Here is a 24,332-nt window from a genome sequence, read left to right as displayed (position 1 = left end):
AAACAGATGCACAGACCTTTTTTGCCCCATTCAACCCCTGAGGTCCTGCATTAAACATCACTCAGCTAATCCTGAACCCTTCACTCCAGTTAATTTTTCATCTTTGGCTTCAGCTCTTAATGACATTTCTACTTTGGGGAAGCTGTACTGTTTCTGTTTCACAGATCCTACTGTACATCATCCTTAAATGAAACCACTTGGAATCATTTTAGTCTCCTCCCATTCTACCCTGGCTCAAAAGCAGCATATAGACAGGACTTTGCCAAGGCTGTTTTGGAAGGAATTTTAATTAATTGCTTTGTGTACAATTTAGAATTTAGCAAAGGCTCATATTTCAAAGGCATCAGCATGACAGTACCACAAAGGGGGAGAAAAATAACCCACTGAAGCCAACATCCATAAAAAATGGGAAAGAGCTATGGTAAATTCTGAATGATAAGCATAAAAGGATCCCCATGAGAGACTAAACCTTCTGTTGTACAGTGACTATTTTGAGTTAAATTAGCATGATTATTCCATTATAAACTACTTTGTTTGAAGAGTTTCGTATCCTTAGCCATAGAAACTCTCTCTGGGCCCTATCCTTGTTCAATATCTCAGAGAGAGAACATACGTTTCCAAACCAAACAATGGGTTTGGCTGTTTTTCAAAGCAGAGTAAAAGTTCAGAGATCAGAAGTGGTCTCCTTCCAGTATCAATAACATCTTTGATCAATACAGTATTAGATAAAATGAGCAATAACCATAAGAAATGAAAAATGAAGTCAACTGGCAGAGATACAGTTGGTAGAAAATGATTGCTGAAACCTTGCAATAACTAAAGAGAAGTGAAAAAGAGATTACGTGAGGAGGTACTTGCAATAACAGGATACTGAACTCAATGACCAAGAGGTAGCTTTCAGTTTCAGAGTCCTAAAGACTTTTTTGATTTATGTTTCTAAGGAATTCCACGGCTGCTGATGAGAAACCTAAAGAAATCCAGTCTGAACATACTGCTGCCTCAACTAAGGGGCAGCAATTCAGATGAATGCCAGGAGTGTGGAAATGGCACTGCACTGGCACTTGGGAGACCTGCGATTATTCCTAATTTCTGGAATAAGCTTAGCCAAGTCGATTAAGTGATTGGTTGATTCCTAAGAAGTCTATGAGAGACCTGCATCCTACACAAGGTGCAAATAACTAACATTGCCTAATCCCTTTGAAATTTCTAATCATACTTCTAGAGAGAGTCCTCAGTTCATTCACTGTGTAAAAGACTCTCCCTCCTCCCACAAATTTGGTGCTTAAATTTTAAGATCTTTGTGCCAGAGGTTATCTCTTAATGCATACACATACCGGCTCACACACTGAAGCCCTGGCTTCCTCTAATGTAAACAAGAACAGCCAAGGGGCTACAGTTTTTACTAAGGAGGTTAATCATAGTCACCTTCTAAATGGGCTACAAATAGGCAGTAGACAAGACTGGTGGTGAAAAGGGCAAGTGCGATGCCTATGGAAATTGTACACTTTGGTTATAATAGAACTGCTCTGAAACAACTACCATGCTGTTTAGGGCTGCTGGGTATAAGATACTCTTGTTAAGGATATGTCTATGTAATTATTTAGTGAATAAACTCAATACTTCCTTTGGAGCCATTCCAGAGGCCAGCCACCAATGGAGGAAATTAAATAAACCCATTTTTAACATTATTGAAAGAAGATTAGCCTCATAGCAACACACTGTGTTACTATAAGGAGACTTCCACTTGGAGTGTATTCTACGCCTTTCACATCTCAAAAACGAGACTGACAGTAGTAAGTTCCTCCACTGCTAAAAGCATCCTTCCTGAGGACCATTAACCCCACAGGGCTTACTGCAGAACCAGCCTTCCAGAAGAGAGCACCCACCAGCACCCATCTCCTGGGTGCTGGGAGGTGGTTTCTGGAGAGTGGGGTAGGCCAGGCAGTAAATGGCTAACCCACACTTACAGTGACCGGTCACAAACAGGAGAAGAGCTCATACCACTTCACGGCAGGATATCACCACAGCCTCTGCTCTAACTGGTTTGCTCCTTCCAGGACTTTGCTCGCGACAAAAAAAATTAATCCTCACTTGCTCAAACTGGTGCAAAAGGAGAGACAGCTCTTAGGCACAGTCTCAAACCAAGTATTGGGGACAACCTGGGAATGCTCCTTCTCCAAGCAGTAGGATGTGGTGGAGAGGGTGCAGCGATGGCCTAAACTCTCATGTACACAGCCAGCAGCACAGCGTCACAGATGCTGCCGCAGGATCTGCATGTTCGCCTCTCTGCTCATTGCCCAAGCACAGCTCCTGCGGGATATGCAATGGGTCATTACCGCTCAGCGCTGTCCCCTGCAGATGACTTTGAAGTCACACATTCATGCTGACATGCTGAAAAGCCTGCTGTCCCTTATAAAAATGCAAAGGCACTGCTTGGATTATGACCAGACGAATTCATGATGGCTTGGGCCCTCACTCAAGCAAAATGTTCACAAACATCCACTGGAAACCTCAAGAATAAGGATTTGCAACATCTGTTACCCCACCAACAGGTATGACAAGTGTTATGCAGAACCATCAGAGAGTCACATGCAGTGGATCAGGCCCTAAGGGAGAGACGTCTGCAGAATCCAAGCTTCTCTTGAACTATCAGAGCCTTACGGCTATTTAAACAGAGTTGTTTTGCATCCAATGTTTATATAAGAAGCATCCAACGTGGCATTACGTAATAGTCATATATAGCCAACCAGACGCAGGAAGAGACCCATACTAAACACAGGAATCAGAAAGCTCCTAATAACTCATTTATGGTGCCACTGGAACTAAGGCAACTGTCTGAGTTTGAAATGAATAAAGATAATTGCTGAGTGACTTAGGTCCATAATGCAGAATTATTCACTACATGCTCATAACTCGGTGTTTAATCTCTCATGTAATGTATTGTCACTTGTGCATAATTAGAAATAAATAAATGATACATCTTGGTATGGGCTGCAGCTGTGCTGCTTCCAGCATACTCCTGGGCTCCTGGCTATGTATAATGTGGCTTATACTAAATATGCCCCTGGCTTGTGACTTGGCAGGATGTTGCCTTTTCACTTAATTTCCCTTCAACATCTGCAGAAGCCTTCCTGCCTTTGCTCAGAGACCATTAGATCTCTGCTGCTGTACTTCATCCAGCACAATCGTGCCAGGGTGGAAGACTGCACTGTCCTCCGTGTCCTCCTCGTCATTCATAGGGGCAAGTGCAAGCTATAGCTTTGCACCCAGGCTGGGACTGTAAAGCATCTGGTTAGAAAACAGCCACAGGCTTCCTGCAAAGTGCCTGTAAAAACTAAGGATATCCATGCTGGTGGACATTAGGGCTGGGAACCCTGAGAGCATCAACACAATATGATGGTGTCACTTCTTATATACTTGGGAGGGACGTGTGCTGTCTTCTGGCAAAGAGTTAGTCTTGGGACTGCTGCGTCAGACCCCGTAAGTGTCCCCAGAGCATAGCTCCTGGCTGCCGAGGCTCTGAGCACCTGAAGAAACCAAGTCGCACAATGGGAGCTTGAGCAAAAATCAGACTTGCTCTGCGTCTGCAAAGCCGTGCCTGAGCTCACAGGTTCCTGGAGGGCAATGGCCCAAAGGCACAGTCTGGCCAAAAGCTTTCGAGGGCATGGCAGGCTATTTGTGACCAGGAAAATCTGCCTCCTGTGTTGAATTTCCATGCGTGTTTAATCCCAGGGACTGAGGAAGACATTGGCAAAGCATATGCCCTGCCAAAGGGAGGCAAATAAAGCACCTCGCTGCAGACACAGCCTAACATTTATTTTGGGTGTGCGATGGAGTCTGAATTCATGTGATAGAATAATCCGGTCGATGAGGTCATGTGTCCCTCTGAAGGGGTTTCTTTGTACCTCGGGTTAGTTAGCAACGCTTTTTCTGTTATCAAGCATCTGATTAAGCTCACAAAGGGAGGGTTTTTAAAAAACAGTCTGAGGCAGAATTGAAAAGTGAATAATTGTGGGTTTTTTTCCCTTTTCATTTCATATAGCAGGAAAAGAAGAGAGGTGCAAGTCAGGAAAGGGGCGCAAGAAAAGGACTCTGCTCTCAGATGACAGAACAACAATCTGAATCTAATTTCAGGTTTTCTACAGTACCCAACCCTGCTGCAGATAATAGCGGTACACATTTATATGGCATATTGCATCTCAAGCCTTGCACCTCAAGGCTTGTACAAGCCTTCCCGAAGCCAGCCTACACCACTCACTGCTGGAGTGACACAGTCTACCTTCTGCAGCGGTGAACTCCTTATGAAAACACTGGGGTTTTTTTATCTCCACTCCTGGGGAAAGTAAACTAAAATTTGCCTGAGTTGTAATTTGACTTGAAGAAAGATGCCTTGGATGAGAATGTACTGGTCTATGGCTCAGACAACTTTTGTAGTCCCCCTTACTCTGTGTCAGGAACACCAGCTTGGTTCTGACAGCCGGGGAAGAGCAAGTACACCTCAATCAGCAGCAGCTCTTCCTGCAAGCCCTTGATTTCCCTTGCAGAACTCACGTCTAGATCTGCTTGGCCGGTGAAGTCTCAGAACAGCTGAGCTGGAGTTGTTTGGCAGTGATTTACCTGCAAGCACTCAAAGACACCAGCAAACTGCAAGATACCTGCTGTTAAGTACCCGTACTTAACAGGTTTGTATCCCTCCCCCTCAGTTATTTGGGGGAATCATTGGTCCACTTTATTAGAAAAAAGACCATAACTTGCTTCCCCACATGCTGGATTATTTCATTCACTGTTTCCCTGTCCTCTCTATCGGATATCTGAGCAACAAAGCAGACAAGTAAAGGCCAGCTCGGTAAAAACAGCTCTAGAAAACAGCTGTGTCCGAGAGATGATGAAAGTAACAGGTACGACCGCTTGAAAAGGTTTTCACAATGCTTATTTTGCCATTGAAAGTTGCCATTTTTCATTTGGTTCTAAAAACTCAGCAAGAAGAAAATTAAAACATAGTCAGCAGCATTTCAGGGCTTCTCCTTCCGTCCTACCCCTGAGAAACCTTCCTTGAAACCAGTAATTTCTGTGGTATGGTTTGCTTTCACAAAACTGTGTTTTTTAAAGAATGATGACCTCAATCATTTTTTCAACTTCTTTCTTCTAATAAAAGAGAGTAGTCTGGACTTCAATTACTCTATGAAAAGCCCTGGCAAAGCAAAACTACACTGCTCACACTCTCCTTCATCTTAGGACAGGAGGAGACAGAATGAATCTTATATTCATTTAAACACCTAAAAATACAGATATGCACCCAAAGAGAAATAAGATACATCCATGCACTTCAAAATACCATTAGACTCCAAATTGAATTTTCAGTTCCCAAATACTTCAAAAATAGCAGTAAAAGAGCCAAACAGATTTCTATTGATAGCTGCCTTAATGTCTGGTTACCTTCTGGTTTCTTACCATCTTTGAGGGACCGATTCTTATATTTGCAAGGCAAGTTCTGCTTATTCTACCATAAACTATCATAATTGCCGATAAATAACACTCCCACCCTCATCCCCCAGGCATGTTTGGCAGGAAAACATCTTCATTCAAAATACAAAGCAAGCAGCTTGAAGGACTGAGTAAAGAGAAGGGAAAGGAATGAGAGGGGTGGAGTAGAGGGGAAAGTTACTCAGATTTCTCAATTTTCTAATTTAGTTGTATTCTTCTGGTGTATCACTTCACGGCACTTTCTCTTTTCCTACAAAGCATGTTAGACCAGCTGGTGAACATGACCCATGGTGCTCCAGTGATTCACTGCAACTAAAAATATGTCTCTGCATTAGTTTTTCTTTAAATATAGGGGGGTTTGATGGATTTTTTTTTTGAGGTAAAATTAGGAAAACATTCTTAGATCACGTAAAAAGGATGCTGCTGACTGAATTCTGTGGGATAATGCGAACTGTACTGGGCTGACTGAAGTAACGTCTCACATGGTTTTTATTGTTTCCTTTCTGGCTTAGCCGCAAAGCTCAGGAAATTAAAGTGCTGCTTCTATAAAATGCATACTTCCCCCCCCACCCCGCAACAGACACACCAAGTAGGGGCTATTCCCTGAATGAGGTAGATAGGGGAAGCTCTGTTTGAACTTGGAGCTGAAAATGCCAAACAAATGTTCATTTGGAGTAAACTGGCTTTTTTTTATATAGCTTAGCTGACATTTACAATAGTGGCTTGTACGTTAGTGTGATCTGGGTTCTGCTACACAGGCAGCACACGCAAAGCAGCAAGCGTCTTCCGCATTTGACCTGCTGGGACACATGACAGAAGAGGACAGCAGGGAAGGGAGCGTGCCGCTCACCTCCGCTCTACAGCAGAGCCGTGGTCTGGGATGCTCTGATTACGGCCTCTTCTCTCTACTCTCAGTGATGGATCTGGGGAAGGAAGAGCGTCAGACAGACGTACCAGGGAGTCTGCTACCTGCTGTTGCGAAATGGTGAGGCACAGGCTGCTGCTTTACAGTATCACTGTAAAGTGAGAAACGCATGGGGCTCACACTGAATGGATTCCCCAGGCCCAGACAAGCTATCTCTCACCAGTAGCGGAGATGAAAGCTTTCCACCCAAGGGTCTGCCTTCAGGAGTCTTCTGAACCGTAACGAGAGAAACGAAGCTAAACAGAGATGGCTCATCAGGGTGGGATGCTTGGAGTCCCCACAGAAGCATCTGCTCTCAGCAGAGACTCCAGAAAGTGCTCACAACCTTTGGATTAAGAGGAGCATGGTCTAGCGGTTGGAACAGAGGACCGAAACTCAGGCTTCCTGCACTGAAATTATTTTATATATCATTTGGGATGTTCCAGGTTTTCCATTTGTAAAACCTCACGGAGGAGATATGTGTCTCAATGGATTAAGTACTCGAAGGACCTCACAGGAAAGGTGCTCTCAAACCCTCATTTCCATAATTAGAGATTTTCCTGAAGAATGTCCAAAAAAGTCAGAAAATACACAAGTAAAAAGCAAAGCACTGCAGTGTGCTCCCCTAAAATATGTAAGGGAGAGAGTCACAGATAGAGAAGTATCTTTTGCACTGGAGAAGAAAGTCTGACCAGAGACGTGCAGAGAATATGCAGATAACTACATGACTGCCTAAAATTCTAGGGTAACAACAGCAAATTGAAGACTTAATCTGAAGCCAAAACACTGGATATGCCAAGCCAATTACCAAAATGAGATGATGAATCCATGGAAATAAATGGTGAGGTTAACAAAACCCACACAGCAACACAGCAGAATTTGAGAGAAAACTGTAACCAAAACAAAATGCACAGGTCCCACTAATTATCTTACATTCTGCAGAATTTCTGCAACAGCCTCCAGACATTTCTTGAACTCAGCACAGGAATCATTCATATACACACGTACACCTAATCTTCCTCCATGACGAAACGTGTCCAGTATTGTGTAGCAACATCTTATGCAGTTACACAACTGAAGTGATTCATGTTTGCAGGCAGGAAGTAAAGAAGAATACTACATTCAACTGAAACCACAGAAGGATTTTTATACAAGCCACAAGACACAAGCCAGTTATTTTATGGGGTAGATTATCCAAACGTGTTATATATAGACTGAGAGACAGAAACTCAGAATTAGGAGAGGCAACTATGGGAGAACTAACACTACTCATCTCCCATCTACTTCTCATTGACTGAGAAGAGGCACAAGTTAACAGGAAATTCGGCCTGTGCTTGGGGCTTGTTTTTTTGTTAAGAGCTCGGACACTTGAGCATCAATTTCTGGAAATGAGAACTCACAAAAGAGAAACAAAACAAGCAGGTCAGCGGGGTGCTTTTGAGCTGCTTTCAGACTCCTGGCAGGGTGCACAGCAATCAGCCAAGTAGAGCAATTTGCTAAAGACTTGAGAGGAAAAAAAAAATAAAGAAGACAAGACTATGCATCTAGTAAATACCTTTTTTTTTTTCCTTCCATCTGTAAAGCAATCTCTATTCTTACTGTAGCTTTCAGAGCTGGAAGAAAAGAGCTGCTGGCAGATATAGCCTGCACAAAAACTATGGATTAAGAACAGCAGGATACATTAGGATGCGAATAGCAACAAAGGCAGCGAATTCAGAAAAATTGTCTCTAGTCTAAAAACAGAAGCAGAACTATAGAAATGGGTCAGCTCAGAATGGCTCCATGGAAAGCAGAAGGGATGTGCTCACACTTTCCTTTTGCTTTGTTTCCCACTGAAACCTCCTGTTTGCATTTCTAGCACAGAAGGCAGTTTTATCCGATAGTCTCTGAAGATGCACGTGGTGTTCTGGATTGTTAAATGCGGAACCAAATCAGATCCATAGCAGAGCTGTCACAGAAACTGAAGCCTAAATTACTGCCTTTTCCAATATAAAAAGTCTTTCACAGTCAAAGCACCTTCTGCGCATAATCATGCGGCACAAGTCACTGTTGCCTCCTAAGTATGTACTGTAACTTTTAATAAAGTCTTTCCTAATAGCAAAAGCATTTGCTTGCTCTCTTGGCTTTTCCCTCATAGCAAAGACGTATGCAGAGCTGGAAAAGATCTACAGTTTTCTAAACTTGTCTTTGGAAAGTTTCTTTGCCAAGTTGCACTTTGTCAGGAGCTCATTATTTTCTGGGTAGACACCAGAGACTTCGCTTTGAGTTATTTTGAGGGCTTTGCTGATACAGTCTCAAACTATGAAGTTTGTATGCTTTTTTGCACGAATCACAGCAAGTTATGTTCATTCCGCATACAAAGTTCTGTTTCATTTCCAGGCTCTTCTCCATAGCGTCTCTTCCAAAACCACCCGCAGGTTTTCCAGCACCCATTTCACAGAGTTCTAGACGGTTTTGTGACGTGACAGGAACAGCAGCAACTCAAGACTTCTGAATTTTCTTCTCATTCCTTCACTCACAGGCTGTGATGCTGGTTTGCTCTCAATTCCTCTATATCAACACCAAAATTGACTCTAGAATGAATCCGTTCAATTTTGTCCTCGTTTACGTATTGAAGGAGCCCTGGATTGATACCAGCATTAGCGAGATCGCATTTGGCCCAGCAAGTTGGACCAAACAAAACTGACCCTCTCCCTATAGACAGAAATAAGTGACCTGAATTTTGCAGAACTGAGCTTAATAATGCCTCACTTTTAGGCCTCCTGGCCTCCATAGCGAAACCCACAGAGCTGAAGTAAAAACCAATGTTCACTACAGAGTACAAAAGGAAAGCGAGTGGGGTCCCAGAATGGTACCCGGTCACCAGGCGGAGCAAGAGTTTGAGAGTAAGCCAACAGTCAAAGCTGAGGCTAGGAGCCTGTACAGTCTCATTTGTCACCACAATTCACAACAACAGAGATATCAGATGTCAATTTTTCTACTAATAATGACAGGTAGGAAGGAAATCATTTTTTCATTTTTAAGCACCAGGAGTCATCGACATATTAAACAAATACATGCATAGTATACAAGGGAATAGCACACTGAGACAACATTGCATTGTGGAACATCTCTACAGAAGATGTTTTTAAATTGCTCCTGAAGGCAGGTGGAAGATGCTAGTCAGCAATCCACTCCATAAGCCCATCATCACACTTGTCCATATTTTAAGTCAGTTTAGCTGAAAGAACATCATGTACAGAGGCAAAAGAAGGGGAATTCTTAGGTTTTAATGACTGTGCAGTAATGAGGACACAAATAATTTACATGTGGAATAACACAAAGTATTTAAGAAGTTATTAAGAAGCATGAGCTGCTAAGATGATACTGGTCTCCAAGCAGCAAGAGACTTTCAGAATTCATTGTGATTACTTGCATGCAGTTTGCAATTTGACTTTGATTTAATCACATACCTTTTCACGCACTGCAAATGACATCTCTGAATTGTCTCAGAAGGCAATTATAAGCCTGCACTGTTCTTGGGGATCAGAAATATTACTGCTTATCTCCTGTCATCAGCAGACTTTGATCTCCTTCAAAGAAGCTGAGGGAGCACATGGGTAACCTACCCCAAACAAACCTCTGCTTTTCAACAAATTACTAGTGTACTGCCAGCTTCTCCTCCCGGTCAGAGCTCCTCTGTCCTTGGTACTAGCATTTTAAATGTGCAGGAATGTGCACATTTTTCTAACTCGCAAGAGCATAGAAGGAGTTCCTTGAAATCGGACTTCCAGTAATATCCTCCAGGCTAGGTATCTGCCTGGCCTAGTTCTGTCAGATGCCATGATATCAACCATTTGCATCTTTGGCAGCCGAGGACGGGGCAGCAAACTCTCAGCAGAATGAAACATATATTTGAAGAGAGCGCGAGATCAACCACAAGGAGGCAAGACAAAATAAAATACAAATCAGATGCACAAAATATGAAGCAAAGTGAGTGTGAGTCACTTGGAAAAAGAGAGGAGACTGTTTCTAAACAGTCCAGTCTGAGGATGTTTCTCAGTGCTGTGAGGTAAAGCAGAAGTGCTTATTATGTAATGTAATGGAAAATACAGCCATATACACAGCTCTGAGCAAGTGATTAGTTGAAATGGTGACTCAGTTCAGACAAAAATCTGCTCTGTTGCTTCAAATGTCAACAAATTGAGTGCTATTACACTAATGAGAGATTTGAGAGACCTCCACCGGCAACGCTCTGACCTCCTTGCACAGTGACTCGAGACCGGTCTGTGTAAAAGTCTCAGCTGACAGGAATCTGAGCTGTGGAACAAAAGAAGGGACGTGGAGCTCAATTATCCAGCGGCATATCTCCACTGAAATCAATGCAATTGTGTCACACGAGAACTTGGCTGACAGTCTCTTAAGTCTGCACAGGAGGAACCATCCCCTTAAAAATGCATACTGAAATGAAGCAGACAAGGAACAATGCAGACAGTGAAATACAATTCTAAGCCAGAAAAACGCTCAGTGAACTCCAGTTTGCTCTCCCTCAAACTGGTCTTACCCCCAAGTACCTCTGTGAGCAGTACTCCTGACTTGTGTGAGCACAGATCAGATCAGCCCAAGGCATTCTCTGCAAAGAGAAACTTCTGCATCACATAATTAAACAATGTTTGTTTTAAACTCCCCAGATCAAAGTGAAATAGTAACAATCGCTCATGTTAGCAGAACAAGCTCTCTCTGCCTGAAACAATTTAAGTTAGATACCATACACTTCAATTTGATTTACACTAAGGCTCCCTTTTTATCAGTCTGGCAGGGCATATCAAGGGATTTCATATTTTTTACTTCAAGTGCAAGTTATAGGTATCTATAGCTATCTACGCACAAACACAGTTTAAGGGCTCCTCCATATATTCAGAGTAACGTAAATCAGTCTTAATATAAAAGAGAATGAGACCATAACCTGGAAAGTACTATACCACTTTCAAGTCAGTTCCCTCTTCTTACAGATGCGCCTTTACCTGTTAAAACAGTGCCAGTGGGACCACTACAAACGTATTCAGTAACGTGGAAACGCATTCACAGCCAAAGCTGGAGGGATCCCAACCAAATCCAAGCAAATGGACTCTGTCCAGACCGACTTTCCTCAGCGCTGTCATGGCATTACCATCCCAGAAGCACAGGGCTTTTGCAAATGCAGACGGGGCAGTTGAACTGAGCTTCCTGAGCTGCAAGAGCCTAGGCACCAGTTCCCATGAAGAAAGCATGGAAAAGCACTGATAGTTGGCTGGTAGAAAATCGTATTTCCTCGCTTCTGCCAGGGACCCTGTCAAATCCCAGCGTACTGCTACTAAGGCACATCAACAGTATGTGAAATGAAGGTCTAAGAGTGACAAGCATAAAGAAAGTCTAACGCATTTGGGAACGGCACTCTCTAGGTCTTGCATTCTCTCCATCAAACCTGGAACTGCAGCACTTCTGGTACTAGGTCACTGTGATGGACTTGCTAACCTGTAAAGTGTATAAGTCTACATCTTAATTAATGCTTGGCAGTGGAAATATAAATTCCCTGGCTTGTAGATGGTATATCCTCCTATAAACACTTCACTTGGCCACAAATCTGGAAAAATAGATAGGACATTCATAAGGAGTGCTTGGCATAGGAAATGCCAGCATTTTTTTTCTGGAAGCCATTTACATTGCCAAAATACTTCAATAAGAAGAATGATCTGAGACCTTTCCCTTAATATGCATCCTGTTCTCATTTGACTTGTAGTCTACAGTGTGCAGCATTCATTCTGAGTCAAACGTGAATTACTGTAATCCAAGCAATGCAGAAGGGAAGTACATGCCACAGGCAAAGGAAAAATATGCATTATGCTGTCTCACCAAGAGGATGGGGTTGCCTACACATCACAGGCTACCTTTATATCTTTCTTGGCATAGACTTTTGTTACACAGCACAGAGAAGCTATTTAGGAGGATTCAGTGTACCCAAAAGGGGCCCATTTTCCAAAAGAACCAGGAAAAAAAAAAGGAACCAGTGCAAACTGGACACTGAGCTCCTTTTGAAAGAAAGTCTGGCAAACTGACTTTTGACAAAATGAGATCATGCTAGCCTGGGAAGGAAGATAACCACTAAGATCTTGCACCGCAGTGTACAACGCCATGTACTGAAACCGAAGCATCTATCCCATCCAAATAAAGACTTTTCATCACAAAGAGGCTCAAGACCACTGTCCTAACAGTGCTCACCTCACAGTTGGCTCTCTCACCTGCTAATTCTGCATCCTGTCCTTGAGGCAAGCCCAAAGCTCCTTGACAAAATCTGCCTGTTTCCAGTTCTTTTAATATCTTGGGAATGAAGACAGAACTCCTCTATTTGGAAAAAAATTTTCTTTAATCCCTTTGCAGCAGCAGCTCCTTTACGGTGGAAATAACTATTTAGCCGGTTCTGGTGGGCACACAGGGAAACAATTTTAGGTTGATTTTCATTTATACTCAAATGAAGACATTTAAACCCACTTTTAGCTTTATGCTGCCAGAATGGTGTAAAAAACCGTAAGTTTAAGAGGCAAGCTTTTTGGGGATTAATATTATCATTACTATCCTAACTCCATATCAAAATTAGCATTTGGAATTTTAGGTTTATGAGCTTATGATGCTCTGGTGCATTCCGGGATAGAGCACAAACAAATGCTCAAGTACTTTGTTGAAACAGAACCATTAAAGTGGAATTTCCCCAGGCACCCAATTTCAGACTCCTTTGAATATCTTGGCTGATATCTATACACGTATAGTCAATGCTACAGCTACAGCCAGGCATGGGGAAGAGACAGACTACTACAATAGACCTTTGTCATGCCCATGATTCAAGCATTTGTTTTTAAAATCTGTATTAAAAAGATTTCTGTCCTACCACCCTGTACTTTCTACTCAATTACTAAAAAGAATATGTTTTCTAAGCATGAAACAATATCATTTTTGTCAAGGGTTTGGAAACCGAGCACTTTTATGAATTGAAGAAAGCTTCCTTTCTCTTTCCTGTGCAGTTCTGGTTACAGGGAAAGAGCTCTCTGTGTGAGTAATCTTTCTAAGTAGGAAGCAGAGCTCCCCTATTGCTAGGGAAGAATGGACCTCCAGTAGGCTAATATGTGATGGATGACTGAATGCAAACTTGGCAACGTTGTTCTCCGTTCCCCAAAGAATACAAAATGCCGCAGGCTATTCGTACACAGGGACTCGCTAGTTGATAGTTCTGAAAACTTGGCAACATCCTACATTAGCTTAATTGAAACTACAGTGGCAAGACAATTAAGGACGTGAATTTCTTGCAACCAAATCAACTCAGGATGAATTTATCTTTGGAGATTGACTTACATATAAGCCAAATAAAAACAAAATGGATGAATATTTTCTTTGATTCCATGGCCTGAACAGCAAAATCTTGCATTTCTGATGGGCTATAACCTCAACCCTTGTATATTTACTAGTATTCTTTTACGTCGCTAGAACCACAGCCAGATAGATAACCAAAGCTACAACTTTTTTTACGTTTTGTCAGCAACATGATATACAGTATGTTAGGAGAGAGAGGGAGGACTTATAGAGAAACACAGTAAAGTACTCTATTAAGTCCCTAACTAGTTATAATAGCACATACATCATTCCATTATATACACACTGTAATGAGTTTTCCCCTACTAGTGAATATCAAAAAGGACCCCAGGTAAATTCCAACTTTGTCCATTCAACAGAGGAATCTGTATTATGTTCCTTTTTTCAATGCCCAAACATTTTCTGCTGGACCAAGAGACCCCTCTTGTGGGGCAAGATCCCTTCCGGACCTCCCTTCCCCAGCCTGCCCGCTCTGCACAGTGTAGTGACATCACACATTGAGAGATTTCACTAGCTGGAAGAATGCCCGGTTTTTAACTTTTCCCACATGTGGAAGGCTTTTAACTTCAGCTCAATGGGAAAGAAGGTCGAAGGCACGAGTGGACAGTAAGCGCTGAACTAGGGGAAGTTTCACTTGTGCAAACCCCAGAGCTCAGTGGAAACCGAGACAGCTCAACGACGTCTCTCAGGGTTGCTCATTTTCCTTCTTTCCCGTACTTCCGTTCCTCAAAGAACTGCCTTCTCCCATCTTCTTTTGTCTTCACCACACAAATAACTTTTGTGAACTGCCAATAACAGCAATTGCAAGCTCTTTGTGGGGAAGAGCATCACTTATTATGTCTATTCCCTTTTCCTAATACAATGGGGCCCTAAAATGCTGTAGCAGTAGTAATAACATCATCAACTTGTAATAAAGTCCTGCCCAAAGCCTACATAAGACAAGGTCTTCAATAGATATTAAAGCAGTTTAACCAATTAAACTACATCTTATAAACTCAAAATTGACCTGTACAAGTCTCTCATTTTTCAGTTCTTGAGCTCAGGTATTTGCTTTTTCTGTCCAGAACTAAAAGTTACTAATCCTACAGGTTACTTGCACTGGCTTTTCGTATTTCTGAGCCCGCATGATGATAAAATATTGGCCCATTGAATTGTATCACTCTGATTATTATCTCCCTTACCTAGCTTTCTATCTTGTCACTTTGGTAACGATGCTTTTTCTGCAACATTATGTCAGCCGCTTCCTTAAAACTACTTAAAAATATCCTTGTAGGTATTACGTCTTACAGTATTTTCAGACTTCCGTAGTTTATAACTACTGGTTTTGATGAAAACCATCAGTCCTTGAGAAAGGCATGCTAAAATCACACCAGAAGTTAAGTCTGAGAAAGTGCAAGTTGGTAAATCGGAGCACAGTTTTAAAGCCCAATATCGCAACCTGTCGCAGTTCAAAACAAAAGCTGTTTTATTATTGGAAAGCTAAGGTGTCTAACTTTCTAGCAATATAAATCATGCATTTCTAAGGCTAGAGCTTTATGAGACACTGGGTCTTAAAAATTTCAACGGCCCTTCAGCTCAGCAGCACTGTGATGGCATGAGTCCAAGGTCGAACATATCCAGTCGCAGATTTCAAACTATAATTTTTAACCATTCTGAATTTCTCATGTGTTGCTCTATGCCTTATAAGTAAGACAGATAAACACGCAGCTGACAATGTGGCAGAGACCACCCTCTGCATGCCCTTGTATTTCTAAATGTAACATGCAACCTAGATAGATATCAGGGCTCACCAATGAAAACAGCCCACTGAATGATCGCTATTTCTCCCTTACAAATCTCCCAGTAAAGGTCATCCATTTACACCAGACGACTACCTTATACAATCTGGTAGGCTGCATTGCCATTTAGCACCACTCATACCTCTGAACACACCCTGCAAGTTACATGAGCAGACGTACTGCTATGTCGTACCAGAAAAGCAGCAGAGAACTGTACCAGCAGGTCTATTATTTCACACGGTGTCACCTGAAAGGATGAAAGAGCTAAACGTCTGGCTCCAAAGCAACATCATTATTTCAAATGCACACTCTTCAGTTTTGCTTTGCTTTTGGAAAAGAAAGGATGAAAAATGAAGAATCAGTCCTGAGAAGTACAGAACCTGCTACCTAATCTGGTCTTCCGGAGACTGTACGTTTTTCAGCACATCCATTGGCTCTTTGACAGCTTTGGAAACACTGATAAAGTAACTCTAGAGTTATAGGATTAAGGATTGGAACTTGGAAAGAATTTTCTCTGGCATGAAAGGAGCCAGAGGATGAAATCAAAGAACAAAAAGCCTGGCAAATGAATGGTAATTTGCTGAGGGTAGGGAATGTGAGTGTCTGTAACAGTGGGTGAAAGGAGTCCCCGGTACAGCATCCCTCTTCACTCTGCCCTTTTCCAGCTGCTAACCTCCTTGCTCAGTTCAGCTGTGGGTCCCTTCCTGAGCGAATGGCACAGAGGTATAACAGCTGCAAAGGGACTTGCTATCAGCTCCCTCATTAATGCTTCAAGTACTTTCAAAATCCATTGTCGGGGCTGTCAGCTGCAGACAGGCTGATTCCCTTCTTTTGGATAAGCACATTCATTTCATCAAGCATTTGCTCCTCAGCTCCCATTATCAGCAAGAAGAAAATAAAAAAAAAGCTCATAACCCCTTTCTGCAAATCTTCCTGGAATTCGAAGCAGCGTGGCTAGTCCCCACTGCCCAGCTCATTCACACACTACAGCACCCTTAAGGTTTCACAGCTTTAAAAGACAAATGCAGGACCCCAGCATAACAAAACAAAATAACACATAAACATTAAACAGGAAGCATATAAAAGGAGTTCCTATTATTTAATATGAATTTTTAAAAAAATGAACTGGAAAAAACAAACAAAAACAACAGCTCAACGATAGGGCTTCTGCTCTGTCCATACAATTCGTATGCCACTCATTTTTTTCTGTATGGTTTTTTTTATAAGGGAAAAGTTGATAAATACTTTTATTGTGCTTCTTACTTTGATGATGTCTCCATTGTGCAAGAGGACACGTCATGGTCATGTCAATCTGAACATAACAGCCTCCTGCATGGTGTGATATAGACTTTTGAGAAGTTTAGAACAACTGCCAGAAACCTGTATCTCCCAGTAGCTAGAGAGCAAATAAGGCAGGGAAAACTCTGCAAAGGTGATGCAATGCAAAGTTCTGAGGAGAGAAGTTTAATTCCTAAACAAAGCCAGGTGCCTTCCCCCAGTCAACCTCTCCATTTCAAGCCAGTCGGGGCCTCACTGGTAAGCGCAGAGACAGTTGTGCTGAAAAGCTCAGCGCACAAGGAATCAAGCAGTTAAGAAGAAGGGAGACACACTGTAAAGCAAGTGCCTCGTTTTTCCCATGATGATGGCAGAATTTCACCCTCCCCCTGCTCCCAACCCATCCCTTTAAGCCCTTGGTAACCAGATACCAGTTGAATCTTCCTTTGTCTTTTGCTCCCCACTGCAGAGTCGGATGTTACCGTACTTCTGAAAGAAACTGCAGCCTGGGGCGGTGAGGAGGAAGGTGACAAAGCCTTCAGTGCAAATAAGTGTGCAGGCAGCAAATTAAAAAGGTCCTGACTTTTCAAGTTGCATACAATAGCACAGGAAGGTTACCTGCAAGTTTTAAGTGGATTTCATCCGGTACGTCCGGGGAAGACGGGGGAAATATTTGCAATACTTGAGCAGCCAAGAGGGAATCCCACACACTACGGATTTTCCATCCATCCTGTCAGTTAGATTTTTATCTAGATTTCTGTAGATGTCCAGATGATCCTTCGTTCATTCATTAGTTCAAATTAAAACCATTACAACGTTTAGGACGTTGTTCTTACACCAGATAATAAAGACAAACTAAAGACGGGCATGCTCCAACCTAAAACCATTCCCTAGTAGGAGCCCTGCCGATTCCGACCGAATAAAGTCATAGCTGTGAAGGTCACGACAGAATACTGCTACTGCAAACTCGGGGGGGTGGAAGAGCTCCTGATTTTTTGATTCAGGAAGGAAGCAGACTTACCTTACAGGCTCTGACAGAGATTAGATCCCGCTGTGAGCAGCCTCCATGAAATAAATATGATGTTGAAGTCAGCTATCGGGCTTCTGACTTTGTTGCTGTCCTGTCAAAACTCAGAAAAGTTGTGTTGCCTGAGAGTGTGCGTGTGTGCGTGTATGTGTGAAAGACAGAAATGTTTGACAGTAAGGCAAACTGGTCAGATCAGCCAGATTCTGCTGGGTTTATATAGCTGAGCTGCAAATCCTGATCCTTGGCTCATTCCACTGTAATAGGATGCCTGAAGGCATTTTTTTTTCAGTTTTGCTTTAAAGGAACAGTCTCTCTCTTTGGCTTGGCTTCTGAAAGACACACACACACACTCACACACGCAGTCACAGACAGACACGCATACAAAAAAAGAATTTGCATGCAATTTATGGCTAAAGAAGGAAACCCCTGAACCATTAAAAAAGAAAGTCAGCTCAGGGCAAATGACTCAGAAAGCAGAATATTTTCCTTACAGCATCAGTGAAGTACATTATCAAGAGCTTTAATCCCCTCATCCCCATTATTTTAACATTGTGAAAGAGTAACAAAATCAAACGTAATCAGCAGACTCGCAAGTAGGATTTCAATTCCAGAAACACCTACAGGACATATCGGGTCAGATGGCTAGCTAGTGTAAATCGACCACACTCCACTGAAGTCAATAGAAAACTGATTTACACAAGCTGAGGGTCTGGCAAACTCACAGACTTCAAGTTCATGATCTCAGTGCGCTGTTTCTGCTCGCTCAACAGCTCTAGGGAGAAGAGAGGAGAAAGCAAGAAGAAACCTAGTGAGCAGAGTCCTAGCCTGACTTTATATATTTCATAAAGAAGAGAGAAAAGCCCAGAGGGAAGAACACAGGAGGGCTTCCCTTTCTTCACAGATCTGATAAAAGGAGATTACGTGGCTGGGGTGTGTGTGCGCACGTGTGCGTGTGTGTGTGAGAAAAGATAATCCATCCCCTTTTGTGAGGCTTATGTTTTTTCAGTCATTGCATTCTCTCCGCTCCCCATCCCAGAGCTATCAGTGACACACAGACTACTCACTGGGAACCATTTCGTAGGCAATTGTTATCCCCGACTACCCTTGAACCGCAGGCTTGGGGGAAAGAGTTCGGATCGCACTTGAAGGATTCTCATTAACACTGATTTTCCTCTTACCTGACACTAAAAGTCTGCCTCGCTGTCCTCTACACCCCATCCCACTTGTGGCATTTTTTTGTATTTGAATGTGTTGGGGGGACTCTTCCTCAAACATTCAGGGCTAGCTTCTTGGGTGAAGGACAAAGCTGCTCTTCTGTTTGATGATTTAGGAAGCATGAAAATGGTTCTAAAGACAACGAAAACACTGATTTCACAAACTGATTTCAATAGGCTACGGGACAGGTCCATAAGAAAGCAATGGGACTCTCCTCTGGAGCAGGATGAGGATGCTCACAAGGATTAGACTTGGTTGCTAGGTCTTTCCGACCTTTCTTCCTTTCTGAATGTGTCTCCTCTCAGCTGGCTTTTCCTAGGCTTCCATGGACTTGCCTCACACTCTGGCACATCAGGAGTTTTCCTCTTTGCTGCTTTGCAAGGCACAGCAGTACCAAAAGGATTTGGCCTATCCTACACATCTATGAAAGGACAGGAGAATTCCTGACCCTGAAGTTCTAAATCACTATTTTAGAATCATTATTTTTGTAGATCATAAAACTATAAATCCACTTAAACTTTCTTTTCTGTGGCTTTCAGACATAACATTGATCTCCTCTGTGTACCCTCTGGTGTCTAATATAATGGCTGAGCTCACGCTAGGTCACCTTCCTCATCAGACGGCACAAATTTTGGTCACTTCCAAATAGAAAAAAAAAAAGAAAAAAGAAAAAAAAAGCTTTTAGAAGTTTTTGCAAATGATTTTTGCAAAAAAACAGATCCTGTTCCTTCAATCAACTACAAAAGTGGTCAAAAAGCACTAAGAAAGTTTCAGTAAAAACAGGGATGCATCTCTCTCAGCCATTAATAAATACCTATTTCTAATTTCTATTCTGATTTTTTGACAAGCTATTTCAAAGCAGTCATGCCCTAATAGAAGAAGTTGGAGAGGGTATTAGGCATACTGTCGGAATTGTTGGTAATCCCTGACAAAAGCATCAGGTCCCCTTTGATTGCTAATTTCTCCAAAATCAGTCTTGTTCTGGATTTCTCCACCAATCCCAAAGGCAATGGGGTCAGTGTATACAGCACCCAGTAAGTCTTCAATTTTTGTGCAACATTCTTCTCATAAGACGCTCAGGAGGACCCTGGTGCCAGCAGACGTTAGCTCTCCCTATTGCGCAGTCCTACAAAAGTCATTTAGAACTTGTAGTGAGGGACAAAAACTGTAAGATGTTACACAGTTTGTCCAATAAAACCTGGCAGGGAATCAGAAAAGGCAGTTCCCCATACAAGGAGCCATTTGCTGTCTCTTACTTCTGGAGTCAATTAAAATACATTTGAAAAATATGCACTATTTCATCGTTACATATCCACAAGACTAAGCAAGATAGTTAAAGCTTGTGTGTAAACCGCGGAAAGCAGTTTGCGGGATTTGGGGTTTTTAGCACTTGATAATACCAGCTTTTCTAGTGCTAGTTGTTGAATCAAAGTTTAAACCAATGTTTTTCTCCAGTCTTTCTCTACCCACTCATCTTCCAACTTCAAACAACATGCCATACGAGATAAGTTTCAGGTAAGAGTTCAGACCTGTTCTTGTTTTACCTTTCCTGGCTCACCCATCCTTAATCATATTCTGCTGCAAACACTGAATGATACCCTGACTCAGAAGCAAACGATAACATGAAAGAACAGGAAAATCTATTTTAATCAGAAAGATATCTTTAGGTTGTGATTGCTAACGAGCAGGACTAAAACTGATTTCTGTGCCCTGTGGTATCCTCTGCCATTAGATAAATGTGGAAAGCAATTGATTTTTTCAATGCAAGGAGAAGGGAGAAAGTAAAGGAATACTGAACTTCAGAGGCTGTTTATTGCTGTTTGTTATGCACTTACAAGATTGTACTAGAGATGAAATTCAAGTATGTAGGGAAGGCCATAATGGATAGAAAAATCTAAGAATATATTCATACTCATGAAAGGATGAGAGACACCTCAATTCATTACTCTGGAAAATACTAGTAAACTGCACAAAATGTACTCATTGTTACATTAGGATAAAATTGTTGCAACACAGGTAATTTGACTTAGTTCCAATTTAATACCTGTATTTGTTTCACCAAGGCCTCCGAATAATCTGCTTCGCAGCAGAATGTTCGACAGCGTCAAAACTGCCCTGAAGGTGAAGAACTGCGAACACAGTGGGAATTAACACATCATTACTGTAGCCAGAGAGGACTTTAGCCAGGCACATAGTGCAGCAGATGTCAATACCATGCAGATGGCAACACAGCGAACCACTGGAATATAACTCATGAAATACAAATGGCCAGTTGACTGTGCTTTTGTACAGGGAATCAGACTCTTGGTTTGAACAATTTTAGGATCCAGGGGAATACTCAGTACCTGTATCTGCATAAAAAGGACATTTCTCATAGAAAACTCATGTTAGAATAGGACAGTGCTCAAAAGAAGCATCTGATAGTGTAGGGACTGCAGCATGGAGACAGCCCAGCCAGATTCAGGATAGACAGCTTGAGAAATGGTACCAGTTTAGCCACAACAAAACTGAAGGAGATAGATAGTTTATCATGTTTAATGTTAAGGGAAAAATAGAAAAATAACGGTTCAAAGAAAGACTATAATATCACAGGGCTGATCCTTAATGGAGATATGATCTTAAAAGATCCATTCTGTGCTCCATTCTTACCACTGATGCTTACAAAAGATGCAGTTTTCCAGAAACATGTTGATCCTTGCTTACTGAATATTACATTGTATATCTTTTTTAGCCAATATTCACAAGATTTCACTGCTACAGAATCAAATTCACAATGCTTTTGTCTTTACATCTGCATTGCCTTGATTCCTTCATGGCTGTAGCCAAACGCAGGTCAGTTCTAATTCACAGAGGGGTATTCCGACATGCTTGCTTTTGGGCTACCATCTTATCTGCTGCTTCTCAACTGATTTCCTACTGATTTGCAACAAATCACTGTCCCAGTGAATTCACTGTTACCTGCTTGGAAATCATTTGCAAATAGAATTTTTGAATTTTATGAACGCATCTGTTATTTAAAATCGCTCACCACTGCTCTACAAGAAGATAGTTCAGCTTATTTTCCAGAAAATGTTTGACTTGTTTATGTATTTGGTATATGTAGCTTGCTAGTCTTGTTGTCTCTTCAGAAATATTTTTCCTTCCCTGATTTGATGATTCCCAAACCTAACAAGAGCTTTCAAGCATGGCAAACTTTCCAGCACGGCGACTTGCCCAGTGATTATATTTATGTGAGAACACCAATTTATACAGATATGCACAGAACCTCCTTTCCTTGTTCATATACAACACTGGTGGTAACCATGTTCAACCATGCTGAAGAAGAATTCGATTTGAGGCTGGATTGATTTTGGTAATTGCAACCCATCTTGAAAAGCATAAAAGCATCCAGGATTTTGATATCAGAGAATGCAGAAGCTCACACCTAAACCCAGGAAAGTCTGACCAGTGTAGAGGAATGGAGTATCTGAAAGTGTGAGTTTGCAATCACTTCTCAGAACTGCAGGACCGAGAACTTCAGCGGAAGAAACTGCACATGTAAAGATAGTAAAGCTGAGGTCTCATAAGGTCCAATGAAATATTAAAGATCAAAGATCATGCTAGTCACTAAAATTACAAAACATACTTAAAAATTTGGGATTTTCCAAAGATGATCTCCAGAGAGGAAAAGTAAATTTCCCCTAATATTTAGATTTATTATCATTATTGTCAAGACATTTCCCAAGGGTTACATTTATCGCCTACATGAAGAAATACAAAGCAGCTGCTTGAAAGCAGACCTGTTGGGCTTGTGCACTGCTTGTATACAGGAAGCTGGTTGTGACTGATGTTCATTTAGTCTTTCCTTAACTATACTTTTAAGAGCTGAATATATCATGGCAGCATTTATATAGCCTGAATAGATTGCAAATCAAATCTGAAAGAGGAGGTAATTGAGAAAATGTTTATGTTTAATGAGGTTATATCAAATTCTCTTCCCACAGCAGTGAATCTGAAAGAGGAGATAACTGAGAAACTGTTGATGCTTAATAAAGTTATTTGAAATTCTCTTCCTATAGCAGTGAAAAGAAGCTATGCGCTTGCTAAGGGATACACAAGAGTGGAGCCAGGTGACATGGTTGCTAATGCAACGTCTGCCATGCTCTGAACAATCACCCTGATCATGTTCTTTCCCTTCTTTTCTTGTTGTATAAACAAAATAAACACATAGCAACACACTGCTAGTACAAACTAGACAAAAATTTGATCTTAGCGGTATCTGAAATGTTTAGAAAGAATACGGACAGCACTATGCAAAATCCACTCAAGAAAATCAAAGCTTCACTGCAAAAAATAATGAGCGAACCAAGAATAACAGCTGTGCCAGTGCATAAATATTTTCCATCCAAATTGCTGGTGCCAGACTCTACGACACAGAGTAAACTCTGATCTACATATCTTCGGCACTTACCATATTTGCAACAGGCTTTATTAGAAGTTTATAGGACAAAATACGGCTTTTATAATATGTCAAAATAGCAAAAGAGAGACAAGGAAGAATATGCCAAGTTGTTGAGGACCGAGAGTGAAAACGATGCTTACTACGTGGGATGGAATAAAGCTTTTATCAGCATGCTAGCATTACTTACGAGTAGTTAAGCCACAGATGACACAGGTAAGCTTTCTCAATTGCCAGTAACGGTTTTCTACTGTACCATGCCAATTTGTATCTTCTAGTGCTTTGAGCTCATGAAAATACTTAAGCACATGCTTCTATCCATCCCTACTTAAGTATACTCTCCTATAATCATGTGTTTAAACCTATTGATACCAATATTACGGCTAATCGTGTTACATATACGCTTAAGTGTCTTGCTGAACAGGAACACCTTCCCCAGTGAAGCTGTAAGTAAGAATAATAGCAAAGTGAAGTCCATAGCGAGCATCCATTTTGTCTGAAAGACGTTCAAATATGATAGTCATTATCAGTAAATGTCCTAAAACATTGATGAGAAGGATTCCTAATTCTAATAAAGACTGAAAGGAGGAAAGCTATACAGCACATGCATATGTGCCCACACTTAGGTATCCTTTTGTTAGAAATTGTGATATACTTTCACCCAACTATCATCTCAAAAGGGTTTGCCTTGGGAGGCAGATAGTCTACAGGATGGTCTATAGTCTTAGGACTGGTGCCAGGGATCATGAGCACTCCGTTAGAGAGAGAGAAGATCTAATGCATGTGGTACTTGAAAAATGTAGCTATCCACAGAGTGTGATAGTAATGTTC

The 24,332-nt window shown here is 41.6% G+C and overlaps 1 protein-coding gene across 3 annotated transcripts in view; it reads right to left on the bottom strand.

Moving 5' to 3' along the window:
- Positions 1-18,083, bottom strand: part of TNC (tenascin C) — a 73,862-nt gene extending 55,779 nt beyond the window's left edge. Inside the window, exon 1 of one of the 3 annotated variants that reach the window (XM_068914745.1) lies at positions 17,843-18,083. The gene's annotated coding sequence lies outside the window, so the exon portion shown is untranslated. Of the gene's footprint in view, positions 1-17,439; positions 17,514-17,842 lie in introns of those variants that run through there. The other 2 variants (XM_009668171.2, XM_068914744.1) reach the window with 2 other exon arrangements.
- Positions 18,084-24,332: the final 6,249 nt, after the last annotated feature.

This window comes from Struthio camelus, chromosome 20 (assembly GCF_040807025.1).
Source record: "Struthio camelus isolate bStrCam1 chromosome 20, bStrCam1.hap1, whole genome shotgun sequence".
Classification (NCBI taxonomy): Eukaryota; Metazoa; Chordata; class Aves; order Struthioniformes; family Struthionidae; genus Struthio; species Struthio camelus.
The sequence above is the reverse complement of the archived record's forward strand: the minus strand, read 5'-3'. Positions and strand labels throughout refer to the sequence as shown.